The 18,757-nt window shown below is 35.7% G+C and overlaps 1 non-coding gene across 1 annotated transcript; it reads right to left on the bottom strand.

Moving 5' to 3' along the window:
- Positions 1–13,444: 13,444 nt before the first annotated feature.
- On the bottom strand, positions 13,445–13,526 carry TRNAL-CAA. Its single transcript has one exon. It is a non-coding gene; the product is annotated as a tRNA-Leu (tRNA).
- Between the last annotated feature and the right edge of the window lie 5,231 nt (positions 13,527–18,757).

The raw sequence follows: 18,757 nt of genomic DNA, 5'->3' as shown, positions 1-18,757 counted from the left end.
GACATGAGTTTGAGTAGGCTCCAGGAGTTGGTGATGGACAGGGAAGCCTGGGGTACTGCCAGGGGGTCCAGGGGGTCGCAAAGAGTTGGACATGACTGAGCGACTGAAATGAACTGAACTGATTACTATATCACCATTTATCATTCTTGAGTTGATGTGCATTTGGATCGTTTCTAGTTTTTTTGTTTTTTGCTATAATGAACAACGCTGCTATAAACATTCTCTATATTCCCTGGTCTCTCTAACCAAGAGATTCTCAAGACTATATACCTACAAGCAAAATTGCTGGGTTCAAAGGCATGCATGTTGTCAATTTTAACTTGATAATGTCAAATTGTAATCCCATTTAACGTTCAAACTTTCTTGCTGCTCTATGTCATCACTAGTATTTAATTTTGTTGGACCTCTTAATTTTTGCCAAGCTAATGAAAGTACAGTGATGTATCATTTTGCTTTAATTTACGTGTTCCTGATTACTAATAAAGTTGAATATCTTTCAAGTGTTTGTTGACCGTTTATATTTACTCTTTTCTGAAATGCCAAGTCATGACTGTGGCACATTCTTTACTATGGAGTTCTTATTAAATTTGTTTTGCATATTTTCAAACTCTTCATTTTTCACTTCAGTAAAATGAAACCTGAAGAGGATACTTTGCATGACAAAGGTCCTGTTGCCAGTTAGTAGCAGAACTAAAATTCATAGTAACCAGTGATTTTTTTTTTAATTTGGTGGAAAAGCAACTGATATGCAATTAATGTCACTTCCTTCTGTGTTATCATTTTATTTTTCTAAAGTGTTAAGAGGTATAATTTTAGATGTCTGTGACACTTTAGAATGTATGTGACTACCTTCTTTCTAAAACAGGCAGATGCATGGGTTTAGCAGTCCACTGAGATTGGAATGCTGCTCCAAGGAGACGACACTCAACAGGGAAATTTGAAAAGTCATAGATCTGTTCATAACATTGGCAAATAACAGAGGAAATTGGTGAACAACTATCTTGAATATCTTGAGGATACAGTGAGGGAAGTGTATCATGTAATTAATTCTTCCAGATAAGTCTGGTCTTTCTACTCACTGTGATCTCTACTCATTGTGATTAATTGATTAAGAGGCAAAATCAAAATACAGTGTATTTCTCAGTGTTTTTCATGAATACCACAGGTGGTACACAAGATGATTTTGGACATCTGTGGACATCTTTTATATTAATGGATATATATTTATTTTGATGTATACTAGAAAAATACATAAAGAGCATATCAGACCTTTAATTTAATGACTATTATTGCTTAAGAGAACAATTTCTTCTAAAAGCATCTATTTAAGGAAAAATATTAAGTAAACAATGACACAAATAATAAGTGGATATGGCACAAATTGTGAAAATGGCACAAATATAACCAAAATTTGGGAAACCTGGGACAATGATTATGATCATAGATAAATCTGGGTTGATAAATTAACTGCATTACTTCCTGTGTGTATGAATCTGGGAAGATATTTACTTTCCTTGGCTGTACTGATTAGTATATGAGTTGCTTTAGCAAAGACCAAAATAGTAATAGCTTAAACAAGTTATCCAAAATTGCTGCAGATGGTGACTGCAGCCATGAAATTAAAAGATGCTTGCTCCTTGGAGGAAAATCTATGACCAATCTAGACAGCATATTAAAAAGCAAAGACATTACTTTGCCTACAAAGTTCAGTATAGGCAAAGCTATGGTTTTTCCAGTAATCATGTATGGACATGAGAGTTGGATCATAAAGAACGCTGAGTGTCGAAGAATTGATGCTTTTGAACTGTGGTGTTGGAGAAGACTCTTGAGGGTCCCCTGGACAGCAAGGAGAGATCAAAACAGTATCCTAAAGGAAATCAATCCTGAATATAAATTGGAAGGACTGATGCTGAAGCTGAAGCTCCAAAACTTTGGCCACCTGATGTGAAGAACCAACTCATTGAAAAAGACCCTGATGCTGGGAAAAATTGAAGGCAGGAGGAGAAGAGGATAACAGAGGATGAGATGGTTGAATGGTATAACTGACTCAATGGACACGAGTTTGAGCAAAGCTCTGGGAGATGGTGAGAGACAGGGAAGCCTGGCATGGTGCAGTCCATGGCACTTCAAAGAGTCAGACACAACTGAGCAACTGAACGACAGCAAAACAAGTCATCACATTTCTTTCTATCTCGCCTGAAGATCACAGTAGTGAGGGGGTCAGAGTGGCACTGCTCCATGAGGTTCTCAGAAGCCTGAGGTCCGTCTCCCAGCTGTGCCTTCATCCTCTCATATCATGGCATGTAGGAAAGGGAAAGAGGAATTAGGGGCAAGCAGCTTTTAGTTGAGAGCTTGAACTAGAACTTACACATAATCACTTTTGTTTACACTCTAATGGCTAACTGCTAGAGAGACTGTCATCTCTAGTGGGAAGGAAGAAGACAATGGACATCAAACATCAAAGAACAATGAGGGGAAGTCCCCAGTGGTCCAGTGGTTAGGATTCTGTGCTTTCATTGGTGAGGGCCTGGGTTCGATCCCTGGTTGGGGAACTAAGATTCCAAAAGCACATGGTGCAGCCAAAAAAAAAAAGACAATGAACACTGAGGGATGGAAAACAAGTGAGCAGAGTGCTCTAGTTCTTCCAGTTGTCCCAGTTCACTGCCTGAAGAAAATGTCCAAGTCTCAACACAGGAAGAAAAGAACTCAGGTGAACCCAGAGGCCTACCAGAATTGAAGAAACAGAGGTGGGAGTCTGGGGAAGCCAGGCTGCTAGAGTTCATCAGGCAGAGAACTAGAGAGGAGAGAGATACACAGGGAGAATGCCAGAGATCTAGAGTGACCACCTTGAATATGCAGCTGATTGGTAATCAGTACATGCATGTGGCTGGGGAAAGAACCGTGTGAAAGAATTAGAGGGTAGAGTGGTTCATAAGGGCCAGGAATAACAACAATAATAAAAGCTAAAAACCTCATAATTAAAACAGCATCAGTAAGAGCACCAAGAATGGTATGTTTCAGTAATGGGGAATGACTAGCCATATGTGAAAAGCAGGTTTTGGTCCTACTTAAAAAGCTTAAAAGCAGGACCCCAAAGGATCAAAATATTTCTAAGTAACAGAATCAGATTTAATGCTGGGTTATCAGTTCTCTCCAAGCTGATTCTTAAATTCATATGGAAATGTAAAGGACTTAAAATAACCAAAACAACTGTGGGAAAAAAAGAAAATAAAGGTAAATTATTTATACTACTTGACTCTAAGACTTATTACATGGCTGCAATAATCCAGACCGTGGTATCTGACAGTTCTACAATCAAATCTTGGTTCCATCTTTTACTTACCTTGGGCAAGTCACCTAATCTCTATAAGCTTGAGTCTTCTTCTTTATAAAATCAAAATAATATTAACAACCTGGTAGGATTATGTGACTAAATGAAATAGTGCGTATGATGCACTTAGCATAGTACTGGGCCTATAAAAATAATGTCAGCTTTTACTATCACTCAACCCTAAGTTCTATAAGACAGGGACTGTATCTGTCTTGATTATCACTGTATACTTTAGGGTCTTAGAAGGAAATTGAGATTGAACTACCTCAGGCAAAGAGTTAACAAGAAAATAGTTGACATGGACTTAAAAGTCCAACACCATCACTTTTCAAATGATGAGCATGAAATTTAGAAAATTCAGGTTTCAAGCCCAGGGGCTTCCCAGGTGGCACCGGTAGTAAAGAATCCACCTGCCAATGCAGGAGACATAAGACACGGGGGCTTGGTCCCTGGGTTGGGAAGATCCCCTGGAGGAGAGATGGCAACCCATTCCAGCATTCTTTCCTGGAGAAACCCATTTACAGAGGAGCCTGGTAGACTACAGTCCATAGGGTTACAAAGAGTTGAACATGACTAAAGCGACTTAGCATATAGCACACAAGTTTCAAGCCCAGGTCAATCTTTTCTAATGATTCACACCTTCTCTCTTCTCAAATACTTTGGCTTTAGAACATCTTAATATTTATTTACATATTTACATAGGACTTTAAAAGCAGATTTGTAACATTTTGTCTAGGATAGTACTTAGAATTAAGCATATTCAACTTGGAAAATATGGATAACCAAAGAGTATGGTATGATAGGTAGAATTATCCAATAGTTTAAACTTCACTTCTAATAATCCCAAATTCAAGGAATAGATAATATTAATTATAAGAAAAAGCTCTGGTTTCAGAATAGTATATTTAGAATAGCCATGGTGGCCTATAAGCTGAATATACAAATGTGACCCTGATGCTGGGAAAGATTGAAGGCAGTGGGAAAAGGGGATGACAGAGGATGAGGTGGTTGGGTGGCATCACCGACTCGATGGACATGGGTTTGGGTGGACTCTGGGAGCTGGTGATGGACAGGGAGGCCTGGCGTGCTGCGGTTCATGGGGTCGCAAAGAGTCAGACACAACTGAGCGGCTGAACCGAACTGAAGCAAATGATATATGATATTGAGTCATTTTGCACAGAATTTTGTTTATAAGAATTTCAAATTTAAATATCTAGTGACCACTATTTCACATCTATAGAGTCTACCTGTTTCACTTTGTAGCAAAAAAAGCAAAAACACAAAAAAAATCAAATCCTGCTTATCATAGTTTAAATCCCAACACAAATGCCCCCAAGCAAATCCTTAAAATCATTACCCAATCCATCTGACCCCCTTCTAATGGTTTTACATATTCCTGAGTCTATTTTTAAGATCTCTTCATTGTTTTTTGCTTCAAAATATGCATGTTTTGTTATTAACTTTGCATAAATATTCCCAAATTTTTACTTTCTTCAGTGAGTTGAAACTGGCAAGTAATGTAATTTTGCTAGCATACACAGGAAAAATGACGTGGTAATCCACAGTTAAAAGCTGACTTCATCACGCATGATGGCTGATAAAGAATACATTTAATTTTAATCTTAAAAATTTATTTTCCATTTTGGTGGATGACCAATCTTCATCATATTTTCTCTCCTCACCCCCCAAAGCTGCCTGCTCCTTTCCATATAGTGTTATGCTTCTGGCCATTTTCACAGGCACATGCGGTGCTTTTAGGGTATATCTCTCTCTCTCCTTACCACTACCTACAGTTACAGAGTTCACCACAACCTCCATCTTTCTCATTTGTATTCTTCTTAACCTCCCCCTCCCCATTCTTGTTCAAGAAAGCATATGCAAGGATGTAATTTCTTCCTATTTTTGCCATTGACTAGGCCCCTTTTAGAATCCTATATCTAGCTTTTATCACATTTCAAGAAAAAGAACAAACAACAATAGTAATTGTTTTAATAATAGAAAGCATGAATAAAGATGAGATTAATTTGGGGGTTTTAACCTAGAAAATAAAACTAACAGGTGAATTCAATTGAATGTTATTTCGAGAAGAATACTGAATGTTCTCTATTCCACAGAAGATATAGCATGACAGTTTTGAAGAGCTTCATTAGCTATAATCAAAGAAGGCTTTATCATTGGCAACAATAGTATCAAATATTTCAGTTCTTTTAAATTAAGAGGTACAGGGAGATACCCAATTTTTTGACTGATAATGTCCTATCTTCCATTTACTATTTGGGGAGTTTATAAGTGAATTAAACTAAAGTATCTCTCCTAAAATTGTTAGGGTAGAGAGTGCCCAAAAGGAAGAAGAGTGAAGACCTAGTAGCTCAGTGTCTCTAGATTATGGCTTCTTTTTATTTTTTAATTTTAAGTGATCACTTGAGGACGCTATTTATGTGTATTCTCACTCAAGGCAATTGGCTGTATCAGATCACTACTAAAAACCCAACTGCTTTTCTACACCAGGATTCAAAGAAATAAAATACTGTCATTTATTATTTGTTTCAATATGCACAATGTTTGCATAAAATCCATTCTCTTCTTAAGAATTAGAAAAAAATTTTTTTTCTTAATTTTATAAAATCCAGAAACTTATACTTAGCTCCTGTTTTAAGAGAAAAATATTAGTGAACCATTGGTTAGGACTTACATAAAGTTCTGAACTTTTTATAAAATAAATTTGATCCACTTAGAAATAGGAAAATTAAATAAAAAAAATGTGTTAAATATCAGAAAATACTGCTCCAATTAAGCTTCAAAAGCTTTCTTAGCCTCTAATGACATAGCTTAAACAAGATTATCTTTGTTGGATGATATTAATTGGATCTATAAAGAGTCCTATTACTGGAGTATAACTATTTTTGTAATGAACTTATTTGTAAATTAGTTCACTATAAACTTGTTAATCTTTTTTTCTTAGCATTTTGTGATAGCATTGTATAATTATTGTGTATTTAATAAATTAAGCAATAACCTTAATTAAGCTTTAAAAATGTTAGTGTAAATAAATGAATTCCAAACAATTTGGGAAAAAATAAACTAATTCATGAAGAGGATTTAATGTTCATGAATGACAAGAGTTCTCTGTAGGTAGATGGTAACATTCGCAATAAATCTCAGCCGTTGAGTACAATGTTCAAAGTACAAATAATTTTATTAAGAATTAAATAAACACAGATTACTTTTCCCTACTGAGAAAGAATTTTTTATTTCACGTTTCAAAACATGATTGGACCATCAATACTTACAAGAGCAACTGAAATATTAATCATTCTGATAAAAAAACTTAAATTAATATTCACATGCAATGCAACATCAAATCACGTATGTACACATATGTATAAATGTTAATTTATGTATATTTATAAGAAGTAACTTTATGAGACTAGCATGTTAAAACAGCTTTCTAGAGTTGTGATACCAACCATGGTATCTGTGCTATGCAATTACCTTGAAGGTGACATCTTTTTTATAATAAGATATTTTGGACATTTGGCATTATGCCAATTTTCATTAGGCTGTGTGTTGCTAATGAATTTTTTAAAAAGATTTATTTATTTATTGTCATTTTTTACTTTCTGACTCTAGTGGTTCTTCGTTGCTGAGTGTTGGCTTTCTCTAGTTACAGCAAGTGTGGGCTACTCTCAAGTTGTGGTTCACTGGCTTCTCATCTCAGTGTCTTTTCTTGTTACAGAGCACAAGCTTCTCCCCTGCTGAGAAGCACAGGCTTTAGGCATGCAGGCTTGGCTCAGATGGTAATGCGTCTGTCTACAATGCGGGAGACCTAGGTTCGATCCCTGGGGTGGGAAGATCCCCTGGAGAAGGAAATGGCAACCCACTCCAGTACTCTTGCCTGGAAAATCCCATAGACGGAGGAGCTTGGTGCAGGCTACTGTCCATGGCGTCGCAAAGAGTCGGGCAGGACTGAGCGACTTCACTTTCTTTCTTTCTTCAGTAGTTGTGGCTTGTGGGCTCACTAGTTGTGGTACACAGACTCAGTTGCTCAGGGCATGTGGAATCCTCCTAGATCAAGGATCAAACGTGTGTCCCCTGCATTGCAAGGAGGATTCTTAACCACTGGACCATCAAGTAAGGCCTCTAATGATTTTTTTTTTTAACGAAATGTGTTTATTAGGAGGATAAACTCCAAATAAACACAAGTAGTTGTCTTGCGCACTTGACAACTGCATAAGAAAAAGATACCTTAACAGAGTCCACAGGATTTTGCTTACACTATAAAAGGAGTTTTAAGGCAGTTCTAATGATCCCCTGGAGAAGGAAATGGCAACCCACTCCAGTACTCTTGCCTAGAAAATTCCATGGATGGAGGAGCCTGGTCGGCTACAGTCCATGGGGTCGCAAAGAGTTGGACATGACTGAGCGACTTCACTTTCACTTTCTTTCAATGAATTTTTAATTGTTTGGAAGAATTTTTAAATAACTCTAAAAGAAACACACTCATTATATATTTCTTTGCAAAGTCTATTCCATTTTTCCTAACCTACGTATTTTTAGACAGTGCTAATAAGTAAGTAAATAATCAATAATGGGACACATGAAAAAGACTCAAAACTACTAAGGACTAAACAAACTGAAAAAATCAATAGGCTATTTTATTACTGAAAAAGATGATTTATTTTAATGGCAATATAGTGTTTCTTTAATCTTAACAAAGGGATAATAAAAAGAAACAAAATAAACAACAAAACAGCACAAGTCTAGAGCAGATTGTGACTTTGTGACTTTAACTGCTCTGGGCCTTAGTGTGCACAACTAAAGAGTGTTTTTCAACTTCTTCCTCTTCTTTATCTTACTCTAGTACAAGAACATTCTGTCAGATAGAACCTTACATGGAGCATCAGTACATAAAACAGAATAATGCCGAACTGCTCTGTTGATATGGTGGGTGAGAAAACCTGGCACCCTCTGTAAATTTGTTTATGTTATTTTTTACTGCATAAAACTTTCAAAGAAAGCTTGCTGATTTTGCTTTTGCTTCTGGGTTGCATATACTCAATGCAGAAAGAAAAGGATTTCACAGCATAAAAAAATTTTAAACAATCATTCTTCCTTCTTCAAACACTTTTACATTTAAATTATTGATCAACTGGATTTCACTTTTGTGTAAGGAGTAAAGTAGGTCTCTAAATTCTCATTTCTTTCAAGATTACTACCTAACTGTTCTTCACTTTATTAAGTAATTTGTCTTTATCTTACTGATTTGAAATGTCACACTTCTGTAATAAGTTCTCACATATCATCAAATCTATTGGCTTCCCTGGTGGCTCAGTCAGTAAAGAATCCACTTGTAACGCAGGATACATGGGTTTGATCCCTTTGTGAGGAAGATCAGGGAAGACCCCCTGGAGAAGTAAATGACAACCCACTCTAGTATTCTTGCCTGGAAAATCATGGACGGAGCAGCTTGGCAGGCTACAGTTTATGGGGTCACAAAGAGTCTTACACGACTTAGCAACTAAACCACCACTGTTTCTATTTTCTAGTACTTTAGTTTTAGGGATGAGTCTATCTCCACCGACTGCCAAGAGCAAATTTTTTTTTTTTCTAAACTATGAAGATTTTCAGTTTCATATACTAATTGTTAACATTTTGTATATCTTTTCATGCCACATTTACTATTGTTTATTGCTACCTGTATAAAATATGCTGATATCTATTGCAATTGTAATCAAATAAAGACATATATAAAATTTTAGCATTAGTGGTTAATAGCATGAATTCTAGAGCCAGAATGTGGACAATTATGCTACTTGTTAAATAGGGTTGTTATGAGGATTAAATGGCTTAATATTTGTAAAGCATTTAGTAAACATTATGTGTTATTATTATAGTTATTGCATATGACCTATAAATCAATTGAGTTTGTATATGATATTTGATCTTTTTCATTTGTTACTCTTAAATTTTAACATAACAATTTAACTTATCAATGTCTACATTTAGTCTTTTCCAAAACTACATCTCTAACTCTCTGATTCTCTGACACCATCTGAGTGTCCTACAATTCAATACTATTCTGATACTAACTACCCTAACTACCCAGAGTTAGTGTTGGATTTTACAAGTTTAAGGACTCAACCTCATAATACTGCTCTCACTCAAACATCAGGCCTAAGTACCAAGTCCCTGGTACCAGACAGTCCACATCTGTCTAACTTGGCTGCAAATTCCAGAGTTCCTATTACCTCTTCTCCCTCCAAGGTTTGATAATTTCCTAGAATGACTCATAGAACTCAAGAAAATGCTATGCCTGTAATTCCAGCTTATTATGAAAGACACAAAGGAATAGGCAGATGGAAAAGTACTGGGTGGGGAGGGCACCGACCTTCCCTGTCCTCTCCAGGTATGCCACCCTCCCACCAACTTGATCTGTTCATCATTCTGGAAGCTCTCTAAATTTCATTGTTCAGGAGTTTGAAAGAGTTCAGTATTCAGCCCCTCTCCCCTCCCTGGAAGTCAGTGGGTGGGGGTGCAAGTTCCTACTAATCGTTTGGTCTTTCTGGTGACCAGTTCCATCCTGAGGCTATCTAGGGATCTTATTCTAAGTTATCTCATCAGCACAAACTTAAGTGTGATATAAAGGGGCTTATTATGAATGACAAGGGTCACTCCTAGCACTCAGAAAGTTAAAATGGAGCCCTGTGCCAGGAACCACGGACAAAAGCCAAAGATATTCCTTATTATGGGACTTCCCAGGTAGCTTAGTGATAAAGAATCTGACGCCAGTGCAGGAGACACAGGAGATGAGGGTTTGATCCCTGGGTCGGGAAGATCCCCTGGAGGAGGAAATGACAACCCACTCCAGTATTCTTGCCTGGGAAATCCCATGAACAGAAGACCCTGATGGGCTACAGTTCATGGGGTTGCAAAAAGTCAAACAGGACTTAGTGACTGCGCATGCACATATTGCTTATTACACCACAATAGTAGGTATTCTATGTCATTTTTCCTTCCTGAGCTCACACAGGACTAAAGTTCCCAGCCCCTTAGGAGTTGGCCAGGGAGATCTGATGCTTCAAGTCAGTCAACTATGAGAAGAAGTGATGTGTTTTGCTTCTCGGCTGAGGCAGTAAAAAGCCACTGTGCAATTTTCCAGTTCCTTTTCCCCCTGCAGCAGCAAATGTGGATGTCTTGTGGTAAGAAACTGGAGCCAGAAAACCAAAGAAGATGAGATTGCTAAGTGACACATGAATGATAGCTGCCTTGAAGAATTACATCAATGATAGTGACCTTTGAGTGACAGAGAAATAATCTTCCATGTGTTAAACCACTAAGATTTTATTTTATTTTATTATTTTTTTTAACCACTAAGGTTTTAGTTCTTGTTTGTTACCATAACATAAACATAGCCTCTTTTGTCTAGTGTCTTTTTTTTTTAGTGTATATTCCTTTTCTATAATCTCCTTCTGGGGACTGTGACTGGAAGCCTTATATCCGAATTCCAGCAGGAAACAGAAACACATTCAAAAGATACCATTAAAAGATAGTTTAATCAAAGATCTGGGCAGGAATTCAGTTGAAGTACCTGCCAACATAAAGGTATTACTCTCCCTAGACTTGAGCAGCAAAGGGAGGTAGTAGTAACCAAAGCTGAAATGAGTGTTGCTCTGGGGGATGGGCAGCCTGACAGGAACTCTGACCTTAGCAGAATTCACACAGTCTCAAGCTAAGACCAGCCTCCAGATGATTTGGTCTTTAGGAACCAGTCTCCTAGGGCAGAAAGCAGGGTGAAGAGGATGAACAGCAGAAAATATTCAGCACACCTCATCAAGTCATTCCAAATCTTGCTGTAGAATACTGAATTAAAAAATGATACCTAAGGAGGACTTTCATGGCCAAACTACATCTTGACAATCACCCTGAAAATCATAAGGATCGAGAAAAATGCACTGACATTAGGGACCGTCCTGGGATATGGTTCTTTGGTTCTTCAACCAAAAGAACTATGGACACTTTCTCTGTGATTAGTGCATGAGAATCTGAAAATTAACACTTTAGAAATAAAAACATTGAATGGATATATTTATCAATAAACTGAGTAAAATTCAAAATAATTTTGGATACCCCGCAAATGTTTTTACCCTAGTTTATTATGTGTTCTTTCAGTTCAGGAATCTAATCTTATCAGTCTTTATAACCCTAATATTGAGTACAGTTTTCCCTATTGCCTATCATATTGATATAAAGTAAATCTTTAAGAGAGAATTCCTTGCATGATTCTAATCACATTCTTGTGTTATTTCTTTTTACTTTCCACATTGACCTATACATTTACACGGATCTCTAAATCATTACTACAACATGTTAACTTTCAATGTTATGCTCCTATTTTATATGCCTTTTTGCTACTTCTTTGTCCTTTTATACCTATCACCCTGTTCCAGATCTTACTCAAAACATCTTATATCTTCCCTTATCTAATCATACCCCATCTAAAACATTCCCCTTCAGTACTTGTTCAGTTTTCACAATAACTATTCTTGATTATCTGTATTAAAGATTAAACGAATTAAAGGAACTAAATATCTACCATGGCCCAGCCATGTTACATATGGTTTCATACAATCGACATTATTCTTTATATAAGAAAACATTATATTTATGTTTGAACATGCCTGTGGAAGAAATTATAGAGATATATGTCAGACCAAATAATGAGCACACATAATAAACTTTTAATAGAGATGATTTCTCTGGAGCTGGTACAAAGCACCAGAATAAGCAAATATGCGCTTCCTTGAGCTTTGTTTATACAGTGGTTATATGTTTTGAATGTCATTTAAATTAATTTTCCTACTAAGTATTTTCTTTTGTAATTAATCTCTTGTCATGTAAGCTATAGTTTGTTAGATTATAAATAGAGATTATATATTTTTTCAATCACATTAATTCCCCAGAACCTAGTTATGTAGAATACCTACTTAATAAACATTTATTGGTTAATTATAAATAATCAGAAAGTCCAATTTTCCTTACAATGGGCTAATTTTTTGAATATATAGTGATGTAACCACTTTCATCAGAGAAAAGAGAATTCCACATATTAATAATTTTTAAAATGAGCTCTGAACATAGGAAGACCATTCTTCATAAAATGTGTGTATATAGTAAATATCTATAACAATATTCAATAAAGTTTTTTCTTAAATTCTATTTGTATTGATTTTCCATTTTATATCGCCCATATCTTTACTATATATGCTGATATTACCTTCATAATTTTCAACCTCTTCCTTATTCTGTGATGTTCATTAATATAAATTATTTTGAAATTCAGTAAATAATTTTCAGTTTAATCTCTACAATTTAAAATGACATTTTTTTAAGCCTTTAACAAAACCTCTAAACGTAGCCAGTTTCATATTGTTCTTATCCAATGAAAAAACACTTACCCCCAAACTACCACCCTTTGCCACTAGATGGCGCCTATGTCTAAGTAACACTCTCTACCCTTTAAGTTAAACTATTTGGAAAAAACCCTGTCTTCCTTTGAGGTAAATCCCATAAGTGAATTTTCAGGTTTGGTGAAATTTATCTCCTTAAGATTTAAAGAAAAGTTCATTTTAAACAATAAAGATTAAGATCTTTCTAAAATGGGCTTTCAATCTTATCCATTGAGTTGGTGATGCCATCCAGTCATCTCATCCTCTGTTGTCCCCTTCTCTTGCCTTTGGTCTTTCCCAGCATCAGGGTCTTTTCCAATGAGTTGGCTCTTTGCATCAAGTGGCCAAAGTATTGGCGCTTCAGCATCAGTGCTTCCAATGAATATTCAGGGTTGATTTCCTTTAGAATCGACTGGTTTGATCTCCTTGCAGTCCAAGGAACTCTCAAGAGTCTTCTCCAACATCACAGTTCAAGGGCATCAATTTTTTACTGCCCAGTCCTTTTAATTGTCCAGATCTCACATCCTTACATGACTACTGGAAAAACCATAGCTTTGACTATATGGACATTTGTAGGCAAAGTAATGTCTCTGCTTTTTAATACACTGTCTAGGTTTGTCATTGTTTTTCTTCCAAAGAGCCAACATCTTTTAATTTCACTGAGAAATGCTGTGAGCAGGATTCTAACCTGAGCAGGGAGACCCCATTGGATTTTGAGTCCAATGCCTTGCCTACCCAGCCATCACAGCTCTATTTCCAGATATCACTTCTTAAAAGCAACTGCTAGCAGCAAATGTTCCCTTTCCCCCAACTTTGTTTTAAAGTACAGCTACTTCTAATGTTAATAATCAAATAAAGCAGGCAGATAGAATTATTAGAATTGGGTCAAATCCAAAAAAAAAAAAAAAGAATTGGGTCAAATCCTATTGATGAATTGCATAGACCTTTGCATGTTTTATAGAATTTATTTTGAATACTTTATGACATTTGTTTTGAGTACTAAATTTTAATAATTGACACAGCTTCAGTTCAGTTCAGTTCAGTCACTCAGTCGTGTCCAACTCTTTGCAACCCCATGGACTGCAGCACGCCAGGCCTCCCTGTCCATCGCCAACTCCCAGAGTTCACTCAAACTCATGTCCATTGAGTCAGTGATGCTGATGCCATCCAGCCATCTCATCCTCTGTTGACCCCTTTTCCCCCTGCCTTCAATCTTTCCCAGCATCAGGGTCTTTTCCAAGGAGTCAGTTCTTCACATCAGGTTGGCAAAGTATTGGAGTTTCAGCTTTGAAACAGCTTAATAAGTGATATATTTTAATATATATACTATATTTATAAATAACAGTTAAGTTCTAGAGCATTCAAAATTTTGTATACTATTTACTGTATTAAGACTTCCCTTGAGTTCTTTCTCCTTTTAATTTTAGCACTAATATTATTGATCCCATTAAGGTGATTCCAGGCCTAAGAACTTATTTCATAAAAGTAATTTAGGTCTAATTTTTACACTTTGGAAAAGTATTTTCCTGTGTCTATTAAAATAAATTTTGTTTATGAAAAGGAAATATCTAATGAAAATAATCAGTTCAGTTCAGTTCTCAGTCATATCCGACTCTTTGCGACGCCGTGGCCTCCCTTTCCATCACGAACTCCCGGAGTTTACCCAAACTCATGTCCATTGAGTCGGTGATGCCATACAACCATCTCATCCTCTGTCAAACCCTTCTCCTCACGCCTTCAATCTTTGCCAGCATCAGGGTTTTTTCCAAGGAGTCAGTTCTTCACATCGGGTGGCCAAAGTATTGGAGTTTCAGTTTCAACATCAGTCATTCCAATGAACACTCCTTTAGGATGGATTGGTTGGATCTCCTTGCAGTCCAAGGGACTCTCAAAAGTCTTCTCCAACACCAAACTTCAAAAGCATCAATTAGTTGGTGCTAGTCCAACTAATAAATATTTACTAACAATAAAGTCATTCTTAAACTTTAGTATGATTCAAAATCAACAAGAGGTTTTGCTACAATTGTATACAGATGCCAAGACTTCACATGCAGAGATTGTATTTCACTTGGTATGAGGTGGAGACTGGGACCCTCTATTTTAAATAAACATCCAAATTGATTTTTTTATCTCTCTGTGTTTCTCAAAATTCTCAGTTGGCACTAAAGAATAAATTCTCATCTGAATGGAGTTTCATTTGCGTGTTCAACATAAAGTTGAGTGTTTTATTTATGGTTTAAAATTAAGGCATGTTATACAACTGTAACTTAGAGGAAGGAAAATAGTTTTCACATCAAAGCCTCTTCCCAAAGTACAGAAATACTGGAAATTCCATTTAATACTTATTTTCTCAATAAATAATGTTTGAAGGCATCTCTTCATAGTCCAAGTCACATATAAAGATCTAAACTAAATCTAAACTAAGATCTAAACTAAAATCACTTCAGTTTATTATTAGTAAGATTTTCTAATATGCAGTTATGAAAAATCAATGAAAATTAAGATATTAATCTGTTTTTTTTAAAAAACACTGATCTTTACTTTTTAAAAAAGCATTCTTTCTAAAAATCAACTTATGCCTTTCTTACCTTGTAGTAACACTTTTCCATGCCTTTTAAGTGACCCTGTTTTGAGCAGTGTTAACACTTCAGAAAAATCTCCAGATATGTGTCATGTATCTTTTGGTCTACTTTAATAACAAAACAGAGTCTCCTTGTTATCCTCACTTGTTCAACCAATGTACATTCTTGCCCCTATGTTTATACAGTACATTCATTAGTGGTTTTTACTTGTCTAGTCTTTTGGGCCATAAAACTAGAGTTTATTATCCTCCAGGTGATGAATCTTCTTATTTACAAATTAATTGCAGATCATGTGTGGGCAGCAGGATTGCTGATCCTGCCTAACGAATACATTTAGTGTTTAATTTTTTTCTGTTGCTATTTTCTCATTTGAAGTGGGTAGACCAAAACCAATTAATTCTATTCCAGTTTTTCAGTACTTTGTTGCATGCTTCTTCTGTCACTACAGATGCTTATGATTCTTAATGTATGGCTTTAAATAACATCGATATTAGAGATGTGCTAATATTAAACTACATGCTCCTGATAACTGCATCTTTCAGGTAAACCAGAGCTGCTAATTACTCTAAGAAGTTTTACGTTACATATTCATAATTTGAATTACTTTATCTTCAACAAAACTGCTTATATTTAGATTGCTTTAATAATAATCATAATCATAGAACTAGAAATTTTTTAGGAATATTTAAAAACAGCTCAGAGACTATAGTTGTTAGTTTAATGCAATTTTATCAGAGCATAGTTTTGTGGGTTTTTAAAATATCTGAATATAAAATTAAGAAATAGGGATATTCTAGATGTGGAATTTAGTAGGTTTTTGTACTCAATATCTAATTAATCAAAATATGTAAATGAAAGAAAGAAAAAAGGCAACCATGTATTTTTGAAGACAAGCATAATTGAGGCTATTATAAAATTTCTGGTGATTTTAAAATTTGTGATGAGATTTTAGAACAAGCGGAGTGAGTAGGAAGGTAAAACCAAATTTGAACAGGTAAATATTTATGTAAATATATCATGACACGAGGATGAAACGGTTGGATGGCATCACTGATTCAATGGATGTGAACTTGGGCAAACTCCAGGAGGTGGTGAGGGACAGGGAAGTTTGTCATGCTGCAGTTCAAGGGGGTCTCGAAAAATCGGACACAACTTGGCAACTGAACAACAAGAAGACACAGCTATTACTCTAACACCACAAGCATCTAATGTATTAGAAGTAGCTTCATTTTTTACGTTAAAAAAACTGTGACCCGGTTTTATATCATAATATTAGTCTAATGATGCTTCAGTGACCCCAACCTTAACACAGTAATAGACGACCAGGTAGTGTGTGTGTTATTTGCTCAGTCATGTCTGACTCTTTGCAACCCCACAGACTGTAGCTTGCCAAGCTCCTCTGTCCCTATGATTTTCCAGGCAAGAATACTGGAGTGGGTTGCCATTTCCTACTCCAGGGTCTCCCACATTGCAGATAGATTCTTTACTATCTGAGCCACCAGGGGAACTCAACATAGTAACAGACAACCAGGTACCTCCTCTCAAATTATGTGACATTAATAAGCACTAGATATTTGAAACATAAAGAGGAGTAAGTGTGATATAAATTTTTAATAAGCATTATATTTCTAGTAGTGTGCTAGGCCTGATTGTATAGGTTGTTTCATTTAACCCTCAATTGTATACATCTTTTACAGATGAAGAAATTGTAATTTAATCCTGACTTCTCAGCTTTCCTGTTCTCAATTATATATGCTCCAGCAGAAGTAAGCATTACCATCACTAGAAATATTAATACTAAAGCTGTGTTTAGTACTTGAAGAGATTCAGGCATCAAAGGGGTGCTTGAACTGGATGAATTCAAAATTCACCCAGTTCTATGATTCTATAAACTTAAGTAACATTACTCTGTTTTAGCCTTACAAAACCATATAGCAGGGAAAAAAACCCACCAGGCATAAACCATGTTCTGATGCCCATAGAGAGGCCACATTCATGACAATCTGTCGTAGTGAGTTTGGAACTGATTACTTACACAAAATTAATTATTTGTCCTTAAACAATTGTCCACTTCATAGTAAAGTAATCACCTAATACATAAAACATGAGAAAGAATTGGCTTGGAAGGACTCCCCCTACCGCAATTTTTTAAGCAGTCAGCTTTATACTCTCACCTACAGAATGAGCAGAGGTTAGAACATTCTAATTCTATTTCTCTGTAGGACACCAAAAATAGAAGCAGTTTGCGTTGAAATAGTACTGTGACTAAGCCTAGCCTCACTGTTGCATGTTTCTAATTGCATGCACTTCAAGGTTGGAGTTTTTTTAGAAAGCTATTAAAAGTTAGGAAAGTAGGCCCTACAGTATGACTGAGGGTTTAGTTTTAAAAAATTCAACTACTTAAAATTCATTAGTATTTAAGGCAGTGTTATTTTTCACTACTTTTAACTTCATTCCTTTTCATTTTTATAAATAGTCATACAAATAAGTTATATGCTCATGTGCATCGACTTAAAAAAATAACCTAGAAAAAAAAGATGGCCAATTGCAAAAAAAAATAGAGAGGAACTAAAGAATATTTGATAAACTTTGTCTTACTTTACTATTATCGCTTGGTGATTTTACATGATAATCTGTGCTTGAATCAACTCCAACGGCAAAGAATTCTTGTGTTTGCTCCAATGAATTGAAAAGAAAGTTTGGTGTTCCTGTTTTCACATATGTTTATATCTCTTCTGCAGTGAAATCACTTTTTTTGTTGGGCAAGTAGGTTCTTAGAGTCAGTCTCTAATTTCTCATCAGAGACAATTTTAACCTCTATGTTTTTTATTGTGGTAAAATACACAAAACATAAAATTCACCATTTTAGTCATTTCAAGTGCATAGTTCAGTAGCATTAAGTAAAGTCACACTGTTGAACAATCATCACCATCACCCATCTCTACCATCCATCCTTTTCTTTTTAACCCTTATTGCTACAGATGCAGAATTAGACCATTGCTACAGCTTTTCTGACCTCCATTTTACCTTTCTTAGCAGGTTTCCGCAAGACAAATTTGCCAAAGTCCTTCTAACCTAAATGCTGTTTGTCTGTATTTGCTATCGACAGATACTAGCGGCATGAGGTAGCTAAAGAAAACGATGGTATTAGCAAGTATGGGCCAACACAAATTGTGAGCAGTCATAAGAATGTTTATAGGCTCAAGGATGTTCTGAATTTTCTGCAAAATTACAATCATATATTTGAAATAAAGAATTTTTAAAAGAATCTCTAAAACTAAAAGCTAAACTAAATCTATGAAATCCTGTAGCACAAACTTTTTCTGCTAGAATATGAAATATAGCACACAAGATATGAACTTATATGATATTGCAGATAAAATCTATGAAAATATCAA

The sequence above is a fragment of the Cervus canadensis genome, chromosome 15 (assembly GCF_019320065.1).
Source record: "Cervus canadensis isolate Bull #8, Minnesota chromosome 15, ASM1932006v1, whole genome shotgun sequence".
Taxonomy (NCBI): Eukaryota; Metazoa; Chordata; class Mammalia; order Artiodactyla; family Cervidae; genus Cervus; species Cervus canadensis.
The sequence above is the reverse complement of the archived record's forward strand: the minus strand, read 5'-3'. Positions and strand labels throughout refer to the sequence as shown.